Raw genomic sequence first — 20,706 nt, 5'->3', positions numbered from 1 at the left:
GTCAGAAAGAGCTCCTAATTTAGGTCAAATGTGTAGATTGCCCAAATGTTCAAGTTGTCAACCTCTTTCCTCAGTTCTGAAGGAGTGTGAAAACTCACTCTCATTTTCTAAATCTTTCCGTATCATTTGGAAACCTAGTGGATCACCCAGTGGATCACTGCAAGGAAACCATTTGGATCACATAGTGAAATGACAATTAAGGGAAAAAAAAGGCTATATTCTACATACTCCTATGTAAGAATGACAAAACCTTAGGCATACTGAGTGAATGCCTTAACATTCACTGTTAATCCAATGAGCTCATTGTCAAAAATCTATTCCTCAAATTAGACTTCAAAACAATTTATGTAGTCTGGCTCTGATATCAGCCATGGTTGCTGATAAGCGACATAAGTTGGCATCATATTCTTCATGATTATATTTGTTGATTATGGTTTGAGTTAACCTGAGAAGGATTTTCCAGTGTGCTTCAGCTTCTGAGCTGCGCTGAAAGCTAAACCCTGAAAGTCTAAAAGGCAGATCTAGTACAAGAGGTCTTTTGCCTCCATTTTACATCTTATTTCCAGTACTTCCTCTTTAACTCTTTTCCATATTTAGATTTTTCCTCAGCATGCCAGGAACTAAATATTGGACAAGGATACAGAATCAGAAAGATACATTGAGCACAGCACTCCCATGCCAGCACTCTGCAAGAATTTCCCTGGATGATGTTTCTGTGCAACATACGTAGGCTGATCTTTTAGAAACAGCTGTTTCCATGTGTCTCGTTCTTTACTGAAGGTAGCACCAGAGCCACCACAGTCATGTGATACATATTCACTTTATAATTTCTAATTTCTCTTTCTCTCACCTTGCAGTAAGGCTTCATTTTCTGGTTGTGGGAAAATAAAAGTTTCTTATGGTGCTACGATTTTTAAGGCTAGTTTTTTTCCTGGCATCTGACAAATTCTATATGAAAAAGAGTTCAGAACTGGAAAAGTTAGCCAGTGAAGTTTTAAAATAGAGTTTTATAAGCATAGATAAAAGGAACAGAGGAAATTAATGATTCTACTGCACTCCCTGTCTCTGACACCTGAGAGGCTTAACACTGTGTGCTTCTTTGTAATACTATTTATGTTCTTTTAAAAATAATTCTCCTATTTGCATTAATTCCTGCCTTTGGCAGACATTTAATTTTTTTTTAGTCTTCATTACTTTCAGTGAAAATGGAAGGAAGAACAGTGTTTCTTCCTCTTTCTTTGTTCTAATGTTTTGGTCAACCTTTTTCATCTGGGAACTGAAAGATAAAAAGATTACAAAATTTTAATCTGGAAGTTTTCTCCATTTGATGGCTTTTTACTCTGAGTATTCTTCTTCCTGTTCCTTGTGTTTTAGTGATCATATTACACTTTTGCTCTTTCAGCTAATGTTTTCATATCTACTGGCACTGCTAGGATTCTGGGTTTTATTTTTACAGGTGGTAAGAAAAATTTTTGGGAGAAAAACTCTTATTCAAAGTGCTTGTTCCTTTCTCTGTCTTTTCCCCTCTTTCTCATATAATTTTTTTGACTGGAGAATTTATTTTTTAGCCCTTCTTTTGAGATCTCCCTGCTTTCTTTCGTCTGCCTTGACATTTATACAGATCTGAAAATGAATTTTGGCTATTACTCAAGTCAATCCCTGTGATTTCCTTCCTGTCTCTGTTTCTTGCTTTTGTTTTGTAAAAGGAAACCTTAGTTGGTGTGTGCACAAACACCTCTCTTTCTGTAGATTTGGAAATGCCCATTCCCATTTCTTCAGCCAAGATCTCCTGTAGTACGTGCCTACTGGAGAGTTCTACCTCATTTTCATCCAACACCTTTATAATTTTGTTTTATTTCTGTAAGCTTGGGTTTAGAGGTTTTATAATAAAATCCCAATGCACTACTTCTTAGTGCTCAGTTTTTATCTGGTTCCCTCTGTGTCACAGGCCAAGAGAAGCCATCCACTAAAGAAAATAGCTGCTGAGTGTAGTTAAAATGCTAGATTATGTTTCCTAGTTACAGCTTCAAAACAGATCCTGCGGAATTCCAAACCCTTTTGTTTAAGGAAACTATTCCACCTTACCTGTTCTTTGCTATATATGCTGAACCACCTAAACTTGGTAATTTGGAATCCCCCTGAAGAATATACTAGGTGGTTCCCTTATACTTCATTGGGGTTTTCTCTATTTATATACAAGGACAATGCAAACGTCCAGTGTTTGTTTTATGCTGGGTTGAAAAAAAGGAAGAAGATAACATAATCATGTTTCTCTTAATTAGAATAATATCCTCCCCAGCTATTGCCAGTAGGAAATACTTTTGTAGTTCCCTATTTCAAATCTTTTGTTAACTCTTTCATTTGACTGTGAATTTTTTCATCTGCAGTGTTTTCCTTCCATTCACCAATTCTTAACTTTAACAAATGGATTTATTTTATCCTACCGTATTTTTCCACTTTCACCTCAGTGACCTGTATCAACTCTGGTTCTCTCAATTTTACACTTCCTTTATACAAAATTAATGTATTTCAAGTTAAGTTACTTCATCTTCTAGTCTGGCTCTATCCTCATGGTGATAACACCTGTTTAAAGTCTGTTTTATGAGAGGGCACCTGGTGGCCTCAAACCAAGCCAAGGAAACTGTGTGATGAGGGTCTGTGGGGAGAAGCTCCTACTCTTTCTTGCCTCATTAGCACAGCACAGTGAAGAAAGGTCATGCCATGTACTGGTTGAATTTTAATGCTGTTGAAAAATTAAACTTAGGATGTGCCTGAGAATCCAGCTAGCTAGCAGTTACTGGTGAAATCATGATTTTCCATCCAATTTGAGTCAGCTCTCCTGCTCAGGTCTTCATGCTGAAGGCAGTTTAGCTTCACAAAGAAACTGAAACTTAATCTTTGTTTCCCATCAACATGGAACGAGTTCTGATGCAAGGTAAGATCTGGCTAAAATAATTTCCTTTAGCATCTAATTTAGTTCCTGAGAGGACCTGCCTCTGCAGAATAGTGCACTGCTGCTTGCTGTTTTCTAAATATGGTGCTCTTACGCAACATTAAGTAAGGCTGTCAATGAGGTATTTTTGTGTGGGGAAGTACATACTGAAGCTGTTTATTTTTGTTTCAATTAATAGTACAGTGCTGCCCCTGCAGTGCATATACATTCCTGAATACCAGTTTATAAACTGTGTTGAAGTGTTATCATTGTCACTTAATATTTCACTGCTCATTAAAACTGAAACATGATTACACATGCGTAAGCGTGTTTCCAGTGCCTCCAAATAGATTCATGGGTATATTTGTGTACTGAGGGCAAGACACATGTCATAGGCTGAAAATGTAGGTCTTTGGAAGTACAGCAATGATTTATGAGTTCTCATGCATGGGAATGTAGGAAGTGCAAAGAATTTGAGTTTTACTCTTGCAACAAAAAAATCCTTTTGTGTTCAGTTGTTTGTTTCCTTGTAATAATCCCACAGTAGGTATGTCCAGCATCTTGTAAAAATACCTCAAAATACAGACATGGTTTGGTTTCTCTCTTGTGTCTGCATGCTTCATTGATTCTTCAGAGTGGAAAGTGCTGGTTTAATTATAGTTTGGTTCAAGTCACAAGTGCCATTGAGAGACATCCATTTAGATCTCTTGTCCTTGGTAATGGAAATGTCACTATAAGCATTAGCAAAGAGTAAAACCTTAAAACCTCTTGCGTTTAAGCAACAAAAATTTTTGCAAAAATTATTCCTAGTATTTTCAATAACTCACTGGTAATAATGTGATAGCTGGCAATTTATTAACCAGACAGAGTGTGTTAACAAGTATCTAAGATAAACACATCCAACCCCAACCTTTCTATGATTCCCAAGTGTCATTGCCACTTGTTGAAGTTTCAAACACCAGTGGACCACGAATGTAATTACTGGTGGTGTGTGGACCACAGCTTTAGTAAGAATGGAAGGATGAATGGAGAAGGGATCAGGAAATCAGTCTTGGATTTTCGCAGTTTTTTACAGTTGAGTATCTGTTTAGTTGTGATCTTCCTCTGCTCAGCATATTTTACTTAAGTACAAGAAAAAGAATAAAGAGGACTGCTTTATAATGATATTGGAAAGAGTGAAGAGAAATGTAAATGTTTTCTGGTAAAGAGAATATTTTAGTAATCTTACTTTTTAATTTTAAGAAACTTGAAGTGTTTCATTATAAAGTGTTTTTAATAGCAATAAAAGGGAAATGGCTCTATTCAGAGTATTCTGTTATGAACGTAAAGACAAAATATTTTTAAGAATTTTCATTCCAACCACAAACTCTTGTTCACTCTTTTTCTTGGATCTCTGCAAATGAAGCATGTGACTTTTGTAGCTGAGCATGAATGTGCAGCTACATTGTCTTTGAACAATTTATTTGACTTCAGGCTACAGTACTCATAAGCCAAGAGCTGCCAGCTCTGTGTAGCTGGGAACTCTGATTTCAAATTCAAAGGTCCTGTGTACGCACAAACATCCCCCAGCTTGGAAAATACATGCACTGGTATAGCTGACTTTGTTCAAATTTGCTCAATGGCCTTTTCTATGTGCAATTGAACCTCAGCAGTGGTCTTGAATTTTGGGTTAGTGTTGAACATATTTGTACCACAGTAACTTGTCTGAATACTTGGTGGAAAAAAAATCAGTGCCCAATTGCTTTACTGAGAATAAATCTGTATGTTCTTTTGCATTGCAGTATAATTTGTTTGGATTTAAATAGCAATATTGTTTTCTGGATGTTAAGATAAATGATGTGCTCTTTGATAAAACAGTTGCACTGGAGATATGTCTTCTTTTCTCATACCAAGAATTTTCATGTGAATTTGTTTATGTTTAGTACTACGTTGTATGGACATAAACATAGTGTTCCAATTTAGTCTAAACAATTGGGGCCTTCATTTATGAAGAACTGTGAGAAAGTCTGACAAGAGAGGTTCAAGGGAAAGTGCATAAAATCAGCCCTGGAATCTCCTAGCATATCTAAACTTGTCCGTAATTAAATTCAGAAACTGCTGGAATCCTTTAGAAGTTGAGTAGCTGGGGGAATATTTAATTTTTCTCCCTTAGTGGATTGATTACTATGGTATTTCTGTTACATGTGAAGAAATCAGCCCCTATGTGAGCCAGCCAAAATGCTTCAAGGCTTTTTGGAAATAAACTTTTAGTCTTGTTAATACATGGTTTAAAAGATAGTGATTGAGAGAGACTATATGAGGGCATAATGTTTAGGTTTTGGCATTGTAAATGGAAAATCAGGTATCTGAATTTCTCCTTGCAGGGCAATGACAAGGAAACCTTAGTTGCTAAACATTTTTCACTGCTATGCTCATGAGAGGCTGAGTGTTTCTCATTTGAACTCAAGAGGCAGGATGAAGGAAAGAGCCAAATACCACTTAGCAAGAGAAGACAAAAGGCAAAACCAGAAAGCTGCTACTACAGGTGAACTTCTCATCTAAATGTAACTGGAAAAGAACCTGTGTTCCTCATGTGAGTTAGCAGCAGCAGCTTTTCCTAGCCCAGACATGTTTTACTTCTGATCTTCAGAAATGCCTGAAGGAGAGCAAGTTTTACTCATATAAACCTTTGTTTTTCCTTTTGTGTAATTTATCATAATTACATACATAACTTTATTTCAGAAAGCTTTACCTGAAAACTCATTCTGGTTTTGATAGGATTCAGGTGGAATTAATTCTAGTGATTCCAGGTATTAAAATGAAGCCTATTCTGAACTTTGTCTTTTTCTCTAATTCTCTTCCTAATAATCACTTTTTTTTTTTTCTTTGAACACAAAAAAAAAATAAATTTGAGGAAGTGGAAACTGTTCATGTGTATTTTTAACTTCTAATTTTTATAATATATGCAGACCCAACTTCACAAAATTAATATTTTAAGTTTTCTGTAAAGAAAAATTCTTCTTGAACAGCATTCACTGGCTGAATGCTAGCAACATGTTTTACCAAGGCATGAAAAAACCTTATGGTAACAGACAATTAAACAAATGAGCAAAAGGGGTGTGGAAAGCAAGAAATGTGAAATGTCTGATCAGGATTAAAGTACATGTGCATGTAACAGGTATTTTGCATAAAAGTCCTTTTTTTTTTATTTTTTGGCGCCATTTTATAGAAATCCTAGTTTGAAAATGAGAGGTTTTGGGAGACAATATCAAAAGCCTTCTATGGTTTCCATTGTATTATGGATGGTAGAACTATACTGATTCCAAACTGTAGAACTTTAAGAGCTAAAACCAAAAGTCCTTGCTATTGTAATTATTGCCAACTTTTAGAGCTTTCTTTCTAATTGGTCAGTGTTTAATGTTCTACTTTTAAAACATCAGTTCCTGGAATCAGCTGACTAAACGAGTTAAGATTCCCACGATAAAACTAAAAAGGAAAATTCAAATTTTCCTAAGTAAGGAAAAAATCAAATAAATGAACTCCACTGGTATGCAAACCAGACGGAAGGATCCAACATTTTGAAAATTCTAGTATTTTAAAATGTAATGCATTATATTAGTTAGTGGAATATGTACTGCCATGAACCAAGCAAAAAAGAAAATGTCAGTGGAGGGTTTTTTCCCCTTTCCCTCTTTTTAACTTGGCTTTCAATGTACTTTTACACTTGTGTTCAGGGCCAGAGCTTTGTAATTTTGCTATCTTACTAGAGCAAGCAGTTCCAGTTATTTCTTGCAGTGCTTCTGGAGGAAGAAGTGCACAGGAATGAGGAACATTATTCTAAAAGCACAGCTAAGAAAAAGAGAACAGCCTGTAATTAGTCTTCTTTCCACTTTTCCTCTATACTAACTTTGGACACAAGTCTCCTGCAATAAAGGACTTTATATATTTTAGCTGCCAGATCCAAAAAGAGATGTTGTATTATGCAATCAATGGAATTTCACAGTAGATATCTTTACATAAATGAAGCTCATCTGAACTGTGACAGTGTGGAAGGAGATACTTCTTTTAAGGACGGAAGATGCTGTAGCAGGTTTCCTGCTGTTCAGATTTTTCATGTTTTATTGATGTGTTCTTCTGATCCAGGGTAGATATTAAAAGGTATTGATCCTGATCAAACTGCTGCTCCGTGTTGGGGCACAGAAGGGGCCATGGGCTCAGGGCAGGGCATGGTAGGTGTCCCCAGGCTGCAGAGGCTGTGCCATCCCTGGCTGGGTGCAGATCCACCATGCCCAGCAAGCCAAGCAGACAAGGGCTGGGAGAGCTGGGGACCACTGGTCACCAGGTGAAGCCACGGTGATGAGGCAGGTCCTGGGGTGCAGTGGGCAGTCAGCCTGTGGGCCAGGAGCAGGAACTCTGATACCCTCTTGTACCCCAGTGGGGTACAAGGCCACGTGCTGATGTGGCCATGATGCAGCTGCAACGTAGCTCAGGCAGAGGCGAAGGGCAACAGAGCTAAAAGCAGCTCCCAAGGAAAGGAGTGGCAGAGTCTGCTGGAGCTTCTTCTAGTTTTCTTCACAGCAGCTTTCCAAGTCAGCAGCTGTGCTCTCTCTAGGCTGGCCCTGAGCCCAGCAGTCAAAGCCTCAGGAGTAGGGGGTTGTGCTTTAAGCCATGTCACTGCCTGCTTGCATGATGCCATAAAAAGAGTCCAGATCAAACAAAACACCTTTAGCAGGTCACACCAAAGTTGTGTCTAGCTCCGTTTGTTATATCCACTGATAGATATCTACTGCTAAGAATATAAGGACAGGACAAGCATGTAGTGATGTTTCTTCATGGACTTGTCTGATTTTCCCTTGACTTCTTAGAAAATTCTAGTATTGCCAGAGTTCATTAATTTTTTCATCTTATTCTGACATAAACCCAGATTTCTAATATCCTTGCCTCAGTCATAGAGTATTATATATCTCAAAATCCTTCTACTCTTCTGCTGTTCTTCAAAGACTTTTTTTTTTTTTTGGCTGGTGCTGGTCTCTGGAGAGACTTCTCAGACAAATCTGTTTATTATAAACTTCCAGGTTATCTGACCAGGTGGCAGGGGAAAGGGACTTTCCCCCTTGAATATCCTGAAAAAGACATGAGCTAGATGTGGTTTCTGGACAGACGGTAATTCTTGAGGGATTTCCCTCATATGAACTTGACTAATATTTTCTTCAAGACAGGTAAACTCTAGGTCCACAAACTGTTCTGGCAAGGAATTCCAATAGTTAACAACACCTAAGTGAAACACTACCTGTTTTGAAGTGTGCTCCTTCAATGTTTTCAATGACATTTATGACTTAACTTAAAAGAAAATATGAATGGTTGATCCTTAAGTTTCTTCTTCCTGCTGCCTACAGTTTTAGAGACCCTTAATTCCCCAGGATTCCCTCTGAGCCAGATGAGAATCTTACTCTACTTAGTCATCACCTCTACTGAAGCCCTTTCACCTTCCTAATTATCTTTTTCATGCTTTTTCATCATTTATTCTGGTTCTGCTCTGTCCTTTTTAAAATGCAGAGACAGAATTACAGAGCTTAATATGTAGAGAACATTGATTCCTTACAGTGGAATGTTTTGTTCTCAGTTTTGTTCTTAATAATCAGCTCAGAGCCCATGATTTTGTATACAAGTTTGTATACACTTCTTTACGCTCCTTTCCATTTATCTCTACTGAATTAAAACTGTATTTTTATTATGCAATGTGCTTTGTACATTTGTACAGAATCAGTCCATATCATCAGCAGATATTTTCAACTTGTTGCTCACATCCTTTCTGGTCCATCGTCACTGTATGGAGCAGCATCAACATAAGATTCTTCTCAATCTTAATGATCTTCTTCTGTTCTATTTTTATTCTGTTTTATGTTTCCTGACTTTTAATGAGGTATTCACCATGCAATGCCCAACTAACTAGTTTTCTGAAAATGGGCTGGAAGGACACTGTTAAAAAGCTTTCCTTTAGAAAGCCAGGTAAGCTGAATGTACTTGTTGACCCTGTGAAGAACTCCCATAAATTTGCTAGGCAAAACCATGTGAAAGCCCCTGCCATTTTCCCCCCAAATATATAATCTTTATCCACTAATTCTGTTACCTACTTTAATTTCTACTAATTTTCCCACCATAGTTATGGCCAGAGTTAGAACTCTGCAGCTCCTCTGTGAAAATTTTTTAAAAATTGGCGTCCTGTTTTCTACCTCTCACTCCTGCAATTAAAGGAGTAATAGAAGAAAGATTACAAACTGTTATTTTGTTTTCCAGCAGTTTGCTCAAGTTCCTTAAAATTTTGGGGTTAATATCATCTTAATCCTAGTCATTTATAACTGTTGATTTTTTGGTTTGCTCTGTTTAAGCTTCTCCTGTTGTCCCTTACTTAAGAAACTCCCTCTAACTTGCTTAAAAAAGGTGGCAATGTCTCAATTCGTTCCTACAGTCAGCCATTCTGTATGTATTGGAAGGCAATAAATTTTCGTTAATAATACTTTTATCATGCTTAATGCCTAATTACATCATAAGAGACTGTGATATTTTGCAGTTATGTCAATAACAGTTGTTCACACAAATGTACAGATTAGGAAGCTGTAGAATTTCCGACTAGAAAGGCAGCATTCTGCCTCTAAAAAGCCCTGGGTAAAACATGAACTGGTGAGGAAGAGAGCATTGTAAAAATGGTAATTTGCCTTCGTTTTTTGCACTAAATCAGGGAGTGGCATTCGGTCCTTTTCTGTCTGGAACTTCAAAAAATTATTGTTACTATTTTCACCTTGGCTATCTTAGATCCTCTGTTCTTGCAAAAAGATCTTTTAAGAGGATCCACATCAGAATGGAAATGAAACTACCTTGTGCCTTAGTGTGCTGTCTAAATCATGAAAATTGCTGCTCATTCTCTGTTGTCTAGAAATACCCAAACATACCCAGCTCGTGAAGCATCACACAGAGGTTGCGTGTGTACTGTGTGTAATGTACTTGTGTGTTTTCTGTACAGGCAGCAGGGACAGTCATTTCTGGCTTCATTTGTGCACAGCAGGAGGAATTTCCAGTTTGCTGATTTTTTTGTTATGGCATAATGCACTACTAGTGATAAGCATACCGAGCTGGGGAAACCCAGTTGCAGCCATTCATTTCCCACTTTTTGTCTTTATCCTTTTTACTTTTTGATATTTTTTAAGGAGGCCAAACTTTTAAAATTTTCTAACAGTTTTGGAGACCATGCTCACAGTTGTTGTTTTCTACCCTTTTTAATGATCTGGACTTAAAAAAAAACCAACCAAACAAAGACAGCAAAATCTTAAAGGGTAAAACAGCAACAATCCAGCTGTGAGACTGGATGGATTTGGGTCTGCTTCTTCCTGCACCTTGAGTTCAATAATACCAAGTGTGTTCTATTAATAGCTGCAGAAATTGCTGGGTTAGTTAGCTTTGAAGGGAGGCTGATGTCAGATTTTAAAACAGATGTAACAGCAGCAGCAGTGCTTCATTCCTCACATTCCTTGTCATCATAGCCGTCTCCAACCTGGAGCGCTGGCAGGACTACTGAGCTGCTGCTCTCATTAGAGCTGGCATGCAGCTGGCAGAAGAAGAGAAAAAAACTGACTTTCTGGTTTGCTTGCTTGCTTTGCGTCCCCCATCCTACTGCAGTGTTCTCCCCTAATCTCTCAGTCAGAAACTTGGCATTTTCTTGCTGTTTCTCTTCTTCATTGAGCGTTTCTATATTTATTGAGATTATTGAATGGTTGTTCAGCCTTAACTGTGCAAATGTAGGAAATGGAATATGAATATCTGGCACTCGTAAGACTTTCCTGCAAAAGGGTGTCTGCAATTTTTGGACTACTGGTTGACAGTCAGGGTGGTGAAATGCATCATACACCATTAGTAAGTAATTGCATTTGCAAAATATATTTTGCAAGTATTATTTGCATTGCGTTTGAAGCAATGTTTGCAAAATGTATATACTGTAGAAGTAAGATAATTTAGGAAAAAACCTCAGAAAATAATTTTAAGAACATAGTCTATATTCAGTGCAGAATTTACCCATGCACATATATGATGTAGCAGATCTTTCAATTATTAATCACTTGGTATTTTGCTCCTTGTGCCTCAAAGTATGAGAGGGGAGGAAGTGGCCATATATATTTTTTTTTTCCTTTATCACTAGCCTTCAGTGTTCAATGCCCTTTATTTGCTGTACATTCAGAGCTAAGCCTGTTCTGAGTAAACAAATATTAATTTTTGTGTGGGCTCTGCTGCTGATAATAACATTTCTGTGTACTTCACAAATATTAAGTTACTGTCCCACAACCTTTGGAAGGTTGGGGTGTACGACTGCTGCTTTACAGGTAGAGTGTTAAGCCACAGAATGCTAAAGATCATATGTGTGCCATTTGTGACTGCTCTGAATGCAGTCAGAGCTGGTCAGGGAGCTTCACGTTGGTTGCAGAGGCAGCTCACAGGGGTCTGAGGGAGCTGCTGTGCTTGCTCAGTACCCTGCAGTCCAGGAGGGGCCTGTGCAAGTGCTGCTAAATGCCCAGTACAGCCCCACCCCAGCAGCATCAAGGCTGAAGCAGACAGAAGTAGGTAAGTATAAATACCACACTGAATGCAAAACTCAAGTTGCTTTATGGCATGGAACTGATCTCCAAACTAAAGATATGCCCAGCACCTTTCAGGACTATGTCCAGGGTAGACTGGCACAGGGGTGTTTGAGTGGTGGAATGTGGAGTCAGAGAGAGAAAAAACACAACAACAACAAATCCCCCAAGGGAAAACATAAAGAAAAAAAAAAGCAGATGCACAGATAGCCAAGCACAGCCTCAGAGAAGTCCCGTGAGAGAGGTCACCTCTGTAGGGAACTTTTTGGCTGGAAGGATTTCAGTGGTGAGCAGGGAGATGATCTCTAGCTCTTTGATTTTTCTGGTGTCAAAGGGAGCAGGATATTGCACATTCCTGCGCTGTATCTGGCCTGCATCAAAGACACCTGACCCCCACCACACGTCTTCCTACTGAAGGGGCAGTTTTCAGGCTCTTGATATTGTTTTTTCTGGTTTGACTGAGATGCTTAGGCTTGAAAAACTAACATGTTTAGTCATGCTTGCACCAAACTCAGTTATACACATGGAATACCCAACACTCCTTCAAACTGGATTTTCATAGACTAACCAATATTCAAAATAGGTTTTGGATGCAGGTGCACTGATGCTGCTTTCTAGATTTCTTTTTTTTGTTTTTTCCCCCAAAATTCACTCATAGAGAAATATGCTTGCCTGGCAAGGCTAGATCATCTAGAGATCTCTCACGGATCTTATCCCACTCACAGTAATGGAAAAAGACTGCTTTTTCCAAAAGTCACCAGAGGTGGGAAATCTTCAGAGTTTGCACTTGCTGGATTACTACGCAGGTCACTCATGGCTCTGACTTTCCTCTTTTCCCAAAACTGTGAAGAAAGCCTTTAGAAACAACAGCTGATTGGTCCATATGGATCTGGAGGTGCATAGAATTTTTGTCTATGAAATTAATTAAAAACTCACCCCACATTTTTTACTTTCTTGAAATACATTGGGTTACCTCAATTTTCACTTCCTTTATGAGTTTGCATCCTTTTGTCCATGAGGATTGACTATATTGCTTCCCATTCCTTTCTTCCTTTCTGTCCCTGAAAAGTAGCCTTTGTTGTGCTGTCCTTGGATACCTCCTATGTGCATATGAGGTTTGTTTGATTATGGTATTCTTTCGTAGTTTGATTTGGAACCGAGCATGCACATCGTCCTTGAAGCTGTGTCAAGCAGGTAATCTGGTTTCTCATTACTTGATGGTTAGGTAGTTTTACCTTTCAAAACCACACCAGTTCTGGCAGTCTTAGGAATCCCTTGTATACCAGGAAAATACGAATTCTAAAAGACCTGCCCAGGCACATTTGCTCAAATATGTGCTGTATATAAGGTATGTGTACCCTATATATCATAGCTTTTAGTGTAAGTTATTTCCAAACAACAGAAAGCACCTTCATTTTATTTACTAGTAGAGTTTGAAATTATGTTGTTTCACTGCAGAAAATACCTGTGTAGTTGCATCTGATTGAGAAATAGAATCTCTTTCTCTGAAAAACTATTTTCCTGTGTTTATTTCTAGAGATGAACTACTGATTTAAGAGGAAAAATACCACTTTCAAGCTTTAAAAGGTCAAAAAGAGAAATTGAAATTCATATGAACATATCTTTGGCTTTTGGATTATTTGGGCTTTTAGGGTTTGATCCATCTGCAAATTAAGTCTGAATGTTTTTTATAGTCTCAGGTTGAAGCTTACATCTGTGTTGTTAAGGGGTCAAATTTCTTATTCTGGTTTACAGTATCAATGAAAATTAAAAAGATGTAGAGATGTTAATTTTAAAATGTGACCCATTAGAAAAGACCAGATGTCCATTTGATTGAATGTTGTATTTAGTGCTAACAAAAATTTCAGAAATATCTATATGCTAAACCAGACTTCTTGAATCCAGTCAAATGAAAACTAAGGGTTCTTTATAAAAAAAACCTCACTTTTTTCAGTGAGGCATACCATTACAATGCCTTTTTAATGAGAGTGAAAATTGAACTTGAGAGATTTAAAACAGATTCTTAAGGCTAGAATTTATAAATATAATCTAAGACAGTACATTACATGGATTCTGTTCCACTCCATAATGTAATGTACCCTCACACAATGTAGATAGTCCTAAGAAAATCAGTAACACTACCTGACATCATTATTTCTTTCCTACATTCCATTCCCTATGTTTACGTGCATCTCAGCTATATTTGATGAATTTTTTAGCACCAAAGAAGAGGAACTTTCTTATGCTTAAATTAGGAAGGTGAAAAAGGAAATTTCTGTCTATTTTCCATCCGTAGCTATAGTTCTTTAGTGATTTCAAATTTGTTTAACTTTTTGGTGAAACAGAGAATGCAAGTAGAAAGATTAATCTTAATATTAATCTGATCCCAATTCAAGAAGTTTATGTATTTGTATAATAATGATATATTTATAGTATCTCTGTGTATGGATGGCAATAACATGAATGACAATAACTCATATTTTCTCATTTAATTTGCCCAATCATTTCCATTCTCAGACTGCAATTTTTTTCAACTACTACTACTCACTCTTGTGTAAAGAGGTGTTAAATTTGTTTAATAAATAAATCTGTCATTAGCAATATAAAAAGGTAATGTTTTACAGTGTGCTTTTTTCTTGTTTTCCTCAGCCTTGAGACTCTGGTTATATGATTTCTTCCTGCACTACAGCAGCGCCTTCCTCGTTCATTAAAATTTGAAGCTAAAGCTGTGCAAAATATTGATTTTTTTTTTCTTTTCTTGTGAGTAGGATTCTTCATTTCAATGCAGCTTTAGGGAATTAAATATGGATTTGAAAGAGATGTCCAGCTGCTCATACCATTTGGCAGAAGTGATGCAAACTGTGAAAGTGGGGGAGAAATGCAGTCATCTCGAGCTGTTCCAGCCTCTTCTTGACTAGACAACTCCATCCATTATGAATCCCCTGGGCCAGATCCTCACTGAGGTAAATTGGCAAGTTTTCTTAGGCTCATTGCTTCTCTGCTGACTTACACCAGCTGGGCCCTAGATTATATTCTCATTAAGTGGACAAAAGTAGGCAAAGCATGTCTGTAGGACTCAGGATTGAAATACATTTCTGTAAGTACTGTCTTGCTTTATTATCAGCACTAATGTAATGGAGTCTCTGTAGACACCCTCTCAGGGGAAAAGCAAAGGAGGGTAATATATCCACAGCTGTGAACTGTTGTCCATTTGAACAAGAGGGAAGTAGTTGTACCAAACGAAGCAGAGGAGCTCTGAGCTGTGCTGGCGCATCCTGGACCTGCTGCATAGCAGCCCCAATGCCCACACTGTTGTGCTACACACTCTTTCCTGATAATACCCTGCCTCCCTTACCACAGGATCCAGATCTCACACAGGGCAATTCCTCTTTTCCCACATGTCCGCTGAAGAAATGGTAGAAAGGGGATAGTACTTTCCAAGGTGTTACACTGCAGGTTTTGATGTGTCTCTCTCATGTCTCCTCAAAACCAGAAAAAACTAAAAGCACTGAACAGAAGTTGTACTACTCAGAAGTGGTCTGAGGAGTTCAGCATTGTGACTTGTATAACATTACCTCTGGTAGGGAGAAGGGGACAAATTTCATACCTGTGACAAACAAAACACAGCGCTTTTTCATAAAAGATCTCAGATTTACTGATCTTTAAATGAAGAGTGAAATAATCAGGTTGGCACCTAATCCATATTAAATACTAATAAATTCCTAGACAAAGTTCTACTACCACCAAGGCAGGCTGTCAACTGGATGCAATCTATCTGGAAGAGTTAGTTAGAAAGGTGTCTGCTTTTGCAAAATTTAAAATAAATTCATTGTCTTCACGAGCCTTGCTCCTTCTGTGACCTGTACACAGTCCATATAGAGAGCAGTGTGTAGTCAAGAGTATTTTAGAGCCTTGACACCCCCTTCAACTAGAAAATTGTAATGTTTCTGAACCTAAAAATCTGTAAAAAGAGTGGAATCAAATGGTATGATGTTGCTAATACACGTTGGGTAATGACAGTGTACTTGATGCACATAAATGCAGGATTCTATTTATTAATAACCTAAAATGAATGAATGCTCTCCTAAGAAAATGAAAAGAAATGTTTCACAAGTGGCACAAAAGCCTATTAACTGGGATTTTAAAAGATTTTCATTGATTTTCATTTCAGGGGAAAAAGAATTACACAGTATTTATAAATGCTGCCTGATTTTATTGGCCACTTGCTCAAAACACTACCAGCATGTTATGCTGAGTGGCCATTTTGAGCTTGTCTCTGCTGACTGTATTGGGCTTGCTTTCAAATCTCTCCTAATCCTGCAATGAACCTATAATAAAGCTGGATTGACTTTAAACCGTTACTTTGAAACATTAATTAAAAAAACAGGAGGAACCAAAACATCAAATGATCCATTGTGGTGGTGGTGGTGGTGGTTTTAAAATCAAAGCTCTCTTCTCCACCCCTCTACAGAAAAAAGCCTTTGAAGGCTGCAGTTGTATGACTTCCAACATGGTTTTTAAGCTGCCCTTAGGTTTTAATTACTTTTGCTGTTTTGAGTTGACATTTTCTATATTTTTGATGTGTTTAGGACACTTCTTCTTACCCTTTCTTTCAGAAAAGTAAAGAATAAAACAGGCTAAATTGCTGTGAATAGTGTGATGGGGCATTGCAAGCCCTCTCAGCCTGCTCTGTTCAGTGTTCCAGAGAGCACAGTCTCTTGTAAAGGCTGGAAATGGCCCTGGAAAATTCTCTGTTTTCTGAGCCAAATCGTTATGGCAAGCATATCCAGTGCTTCAGCTCTGGGTTATTTTATTTTATTTTATTTTATTTTATTTTATTTTATTTTATTTTATTTTATTTTATTTTATTTTATTTTATTTTATTTTATTTTATTTTNTATTTTATTTTATTTTATTTTATTTTATTTTATGTTATTTTATTTTATTTTATTTTATTTTATTTTATTTTATTTTATTTTTTTCTAAGTAACCCTCCAGCAGTCTCTTTGCTGCCTTTTCCATGACTGGGTAGCAGCGTGTTCTGCAGACAATGAAGCCTGTGTAGTAACTGCACTCCCTGTTCTGCTCCACTGTGCCTTGAGCCTGCAGGAAAAGCTCATAGATAGAAGAAAGAAACGTGATTTGAACAGAAATGTTAGCCTCTCTCAGGGATGATATTAATTACCTGGTATGGTTACACTTCAGGAACTAGCTCAGGGACACCTGATCCTTGTTGTCAAGGCTGCTATTTCACAAGTAAATGATCTCATCAGTTGTTCTCAAAGCAATTGATCTTTAGTCTTTGTATTGTTTATCAATTCCTGCACTCCCTTAATATGTGTCAGGTTACACCAGGAGTTTTCCTGTAGTACTTAAAAAAAAAAAAAGAAATACAATTAAGTTTGTGGGAAACCTATCAGCTGCGTTACAGGGAAACCTAATAATCAGTAGCTTAGGCCTTGCCTCAAGTGTTTTTCTCTTGCTTGAACTGAAGACTTAAAAATATTTGATAGCATTACTGAAAGGGACGCTGAAGAAGAGTTGTGTAATTTTCTCCAGGCTCAGTTAGGTGAAGTCATGGATCTGTGTTCTAAGGCTGTCTCCAGGAAGGTAATGTAAAACTGATACAAAATGTGTGACTTCAGACACAGGTAAGGTGTGTCCTCTGAGGAGGAGGGTAAAGATGTTTAACTTGGCAGCTGTGTCTGGTTGGATTGCTGCTGAGCTGTGCAACCTGAAGCAGTGCAGGATTTCACTCATCCTCCATCTCCCTCCTCCCAAGGACCAGAGTCCAGGAAACCTACAAGGACAAACTATCAAGGCCTTTCGTGATTTCTCAGTGTTACCACAATATCAAATACCACTGAATCAAGAAGCAATCACATCAGAGCAAGCACCAAAGTAAGCTTAGATGTGGCCTAGTTTGGACCACTTGCAAAATAATTCTGCTTTTAGCCAATCTTATGGTCCAAAGAAATGGCTAAGGAGGAACTGTCAAATGCATCCATCTGGGATGGTCACTTTACACCAGGGAGAATCTGGGGGTGGGTAGGAGGTGAGAAAAGCTTTAACATAAAGCCAGATGTTGCTGTGACTGGAATGAATAGAGTTCTATTGTTTTTTTTCTAGGAGAATGAACCTTCTGGTTTTGTCCTTTACGATATCTTTGATCTGGGGCTTCCTGGGGGAGGAGGAAGAGGAGAAGGGCTAGACAGACAAGAAAGTATACAACTACTCATTTATTTGGTGGAAGTATAATGCTTTTTCCACTGCATTGCTTTGCACTGGGCTGAGTAGGAGGGATGGAGTTGTCAAAAATAATTGTGGAAAAAAGGAAGCAGAAAACTGAAAACATATTCCTAAATGTTGAGAGCAGCTGCAAGCTTAAAAATGCGAATTCAAAGTGAGTTGCTTCTTATATGGCAACATGTTAGCTTCTCTGGTGGGCAAACTGCTCTTCTTGACACAGTCACACAGAATTAGTCATACATACTCTTGCTAGGCACCAATCTGTTGGATCTCCTGTTACAGGAGCTAATTGCTTTTTAAGCTAATGCATACACATATAGTTACTTAGTTAATCTCTCTCTCTCGGCTCCCTCTAGCATGTTTGAAGTGTCACCAGCATTATGAAAACTTCCTGAAAATATTTCTGACTTTAAGTCCTAGCAGTCAAAAAGGGATGATAAGAGGATAGGAGTGTAGAGGGAGAGGGAAAGAATGATGTGAAAGGGGATTGAACAGATCAGTATAAAACAACTAACCCAAAAGAAATTTTGCAGATTTATAACCATGGGAGATGTGATTCACTGCTTCATTTCAGTTTGCTGTATGGCATGATTTTAACTTATTTAGAAGATGCTTTTTTAGAATGCTACCACAGTCCCAGAGTCTGTGGCAATGAAAGTTGTGAAATTTTAAAAAACCCCAAAACAAAACCCACATTCTTTCAATAATAATAAAAAAAAACCAAAGTAAAAATCACATTTCATTTTATTTTTATTTTTCTTTATTCTCCATTGGCAAAAATACAGTGATTTCAGCAAATTAGACATAAATCTTCTCTTAATTATTATTTTAGGAAGGTAGGTGGCAAATGATAGGCAGAGAGTGTCTAAGTATGAAAAGTTATTTCAAGAACAAAACTGTGAAAAAATTAAAGAAAAGAAGCAATAAGAATAAAAATGTCAGAGTAAGTACAGTATATAGAGAAATTTCTATGAAACCTCGTAGTGTTAATTTGGGAGGGGTTTGTTTGAAGTGTATACTTTTACATTTCTTGAGAATTTCCTGCTTTAATTAATTTAATTAAGCAAAAGTTACACTTGGTCAAAACCAAGCAACTGTTTTTCAGTTGGGCCTACTCAACAATCATCCTTTTGACAGTATTTAACATTCTATTTTTATCAGCACTTACTTCCAACTTTGTATTTGTGAGTAAAATCTCAGCTGGACATTGGAGTGCTATTGTTCTTGCTAGCTCAGATACTGTGAGTTAGTCTATTGTCAAATGGGTATTTTCTTTCTTGAAAAATCTTGCAGCCTAGGGATGTTCCAATATTGTAGTCATTGTGCTTAACAAAGACTTTTCCAAAGTAACTTAAAAGTTAACTAACCCAAGTACTGCTTTCAATGTTTTCATAATGCTCAAAACAGATTATGACTTCCACCTGAGAATCTTAATAAATATTTAAGCTACTTAGTGCCATTTGAGATTTAGGGTGTGGCTATTTCTTTTCTTGCAGCCTCTGATCGAAGTACCTTAAAATTGTCTCTGAAATGTTTTTCTGGACAGCAGGGAGTGGGGTGTAAACATTTTCTGAATGAGAGCTCATAGCCTCAATTGCTCAAGATTGCCTCTAGGCCCAACAGCAGTTGGTTCAGCCACCCATTCTGGTTTATTCCCAGGTTTCATTAAAACAGACTCAATGAAATGACTGAATCTGGAGGAGTAACTTACTCTTGGTGACTTTGCCTGTTCCCAGCAGATCCCTTCCTTAGGAACAAAATACAGTATTGAACAAATGCCTTTGGCTGCTCCTTTGCACATGGGGCACTAATGGAGGTCATGGTGAAGATAGACTGGATATAAGGAAATTTTTTTTACAAGGCGGGGGTTAAACACTAGCACAAGGTTTTCTAGAGAGGTGGTAGATGCTGCAGCACTGGAAACATTCATGGTCAGGTTGGACAGGGCTCTGAGAAACCTGATCTAGTGGAAGGTGTCCCTGCTCATTGCAGAGGGCATTGGACTAGGTGGTCTCTTTAGATCCCTTCTAATCCAAATTATTCTATGATTCTATGGGTGGATAGATTCTGTAGGAGCACTTGATAATAAATTATAATTTCACCAGTCATGATAAAGTCTGCTGCTTCTGAATGCTGAAGACAGGTTTTGTTAACCAGACCAAGTGACTGTTGGAAACTCACAGTGATAGCCTCCCTTTCTAAGAACTTTTATCACTGAAAACACAGCCAGACAAGCAGAAAAGGTGATTCAGTCTGATCTAAACCTCAGCAGGTGGAAGGCTGAAGCTTTGGACCTACAATGCTAGCCTTTCTGTTCACTTCCTCTTTGTACATGAACAAGGAACAAGTTATTCTCTTTGAAGTCTGTAAGTCTTCAGTGGCTTCCTAAATGGAATAATTTGAAAAAAGAAATGGAGAACCATAGAATGCTTTAGGAGATGAATTCTAACCTTTATGAAGTATTTCAAAGAACAAAATGCACCTTACAATTATTGCCCAAAACATTTTGTTCTAGGCTTAAATACTGCCTATGTAAGTAAACAGAGTTTTTTATATCCACTCACAATTGTTTTCGGCATCATCTTTACATTAATCTGGTCTCTTATTTCCAATGGGAACTGAAATGATCTATTTCTCATTTATTTTGATTGTTCTTCATATAATTATTTGCCATGAAAAGACATTCAATGAAGTTGATAAAAGACTTTGCTCTTTGATAAGAAAAGATATATTAATGAATGTTCAACTCCTAGTTTTCCACAAACCTATAAAAAGAAAGTAGGCAAGACCAAAGCGTGATTTATGTCGTCAGTGTTGCTTAATAAACTATTTGTTTCACTGGCTTGGTAGAAAGTGAAAGAACAGTTTTTCTTCTGTTCTCTTTTCTTCCAAGTACTACATGAAAAAAATAATGTAATTTTA

The sequence above is a fragment of the Parus major genome, chromosome 2 (assembly GCF_001522545.3).
Source record: "Parus major isolate Abel chromosome 2, Parus_major1.1, whole genome shotgun sequence".
Lineage (NCBI taxonomy): Eukaryota > Metazoa > Chordata > Aves > Passeriformes > Paridae > Parus > Parus major.
Note: the sequence above shows the minus strand (reverse complement) of the source record.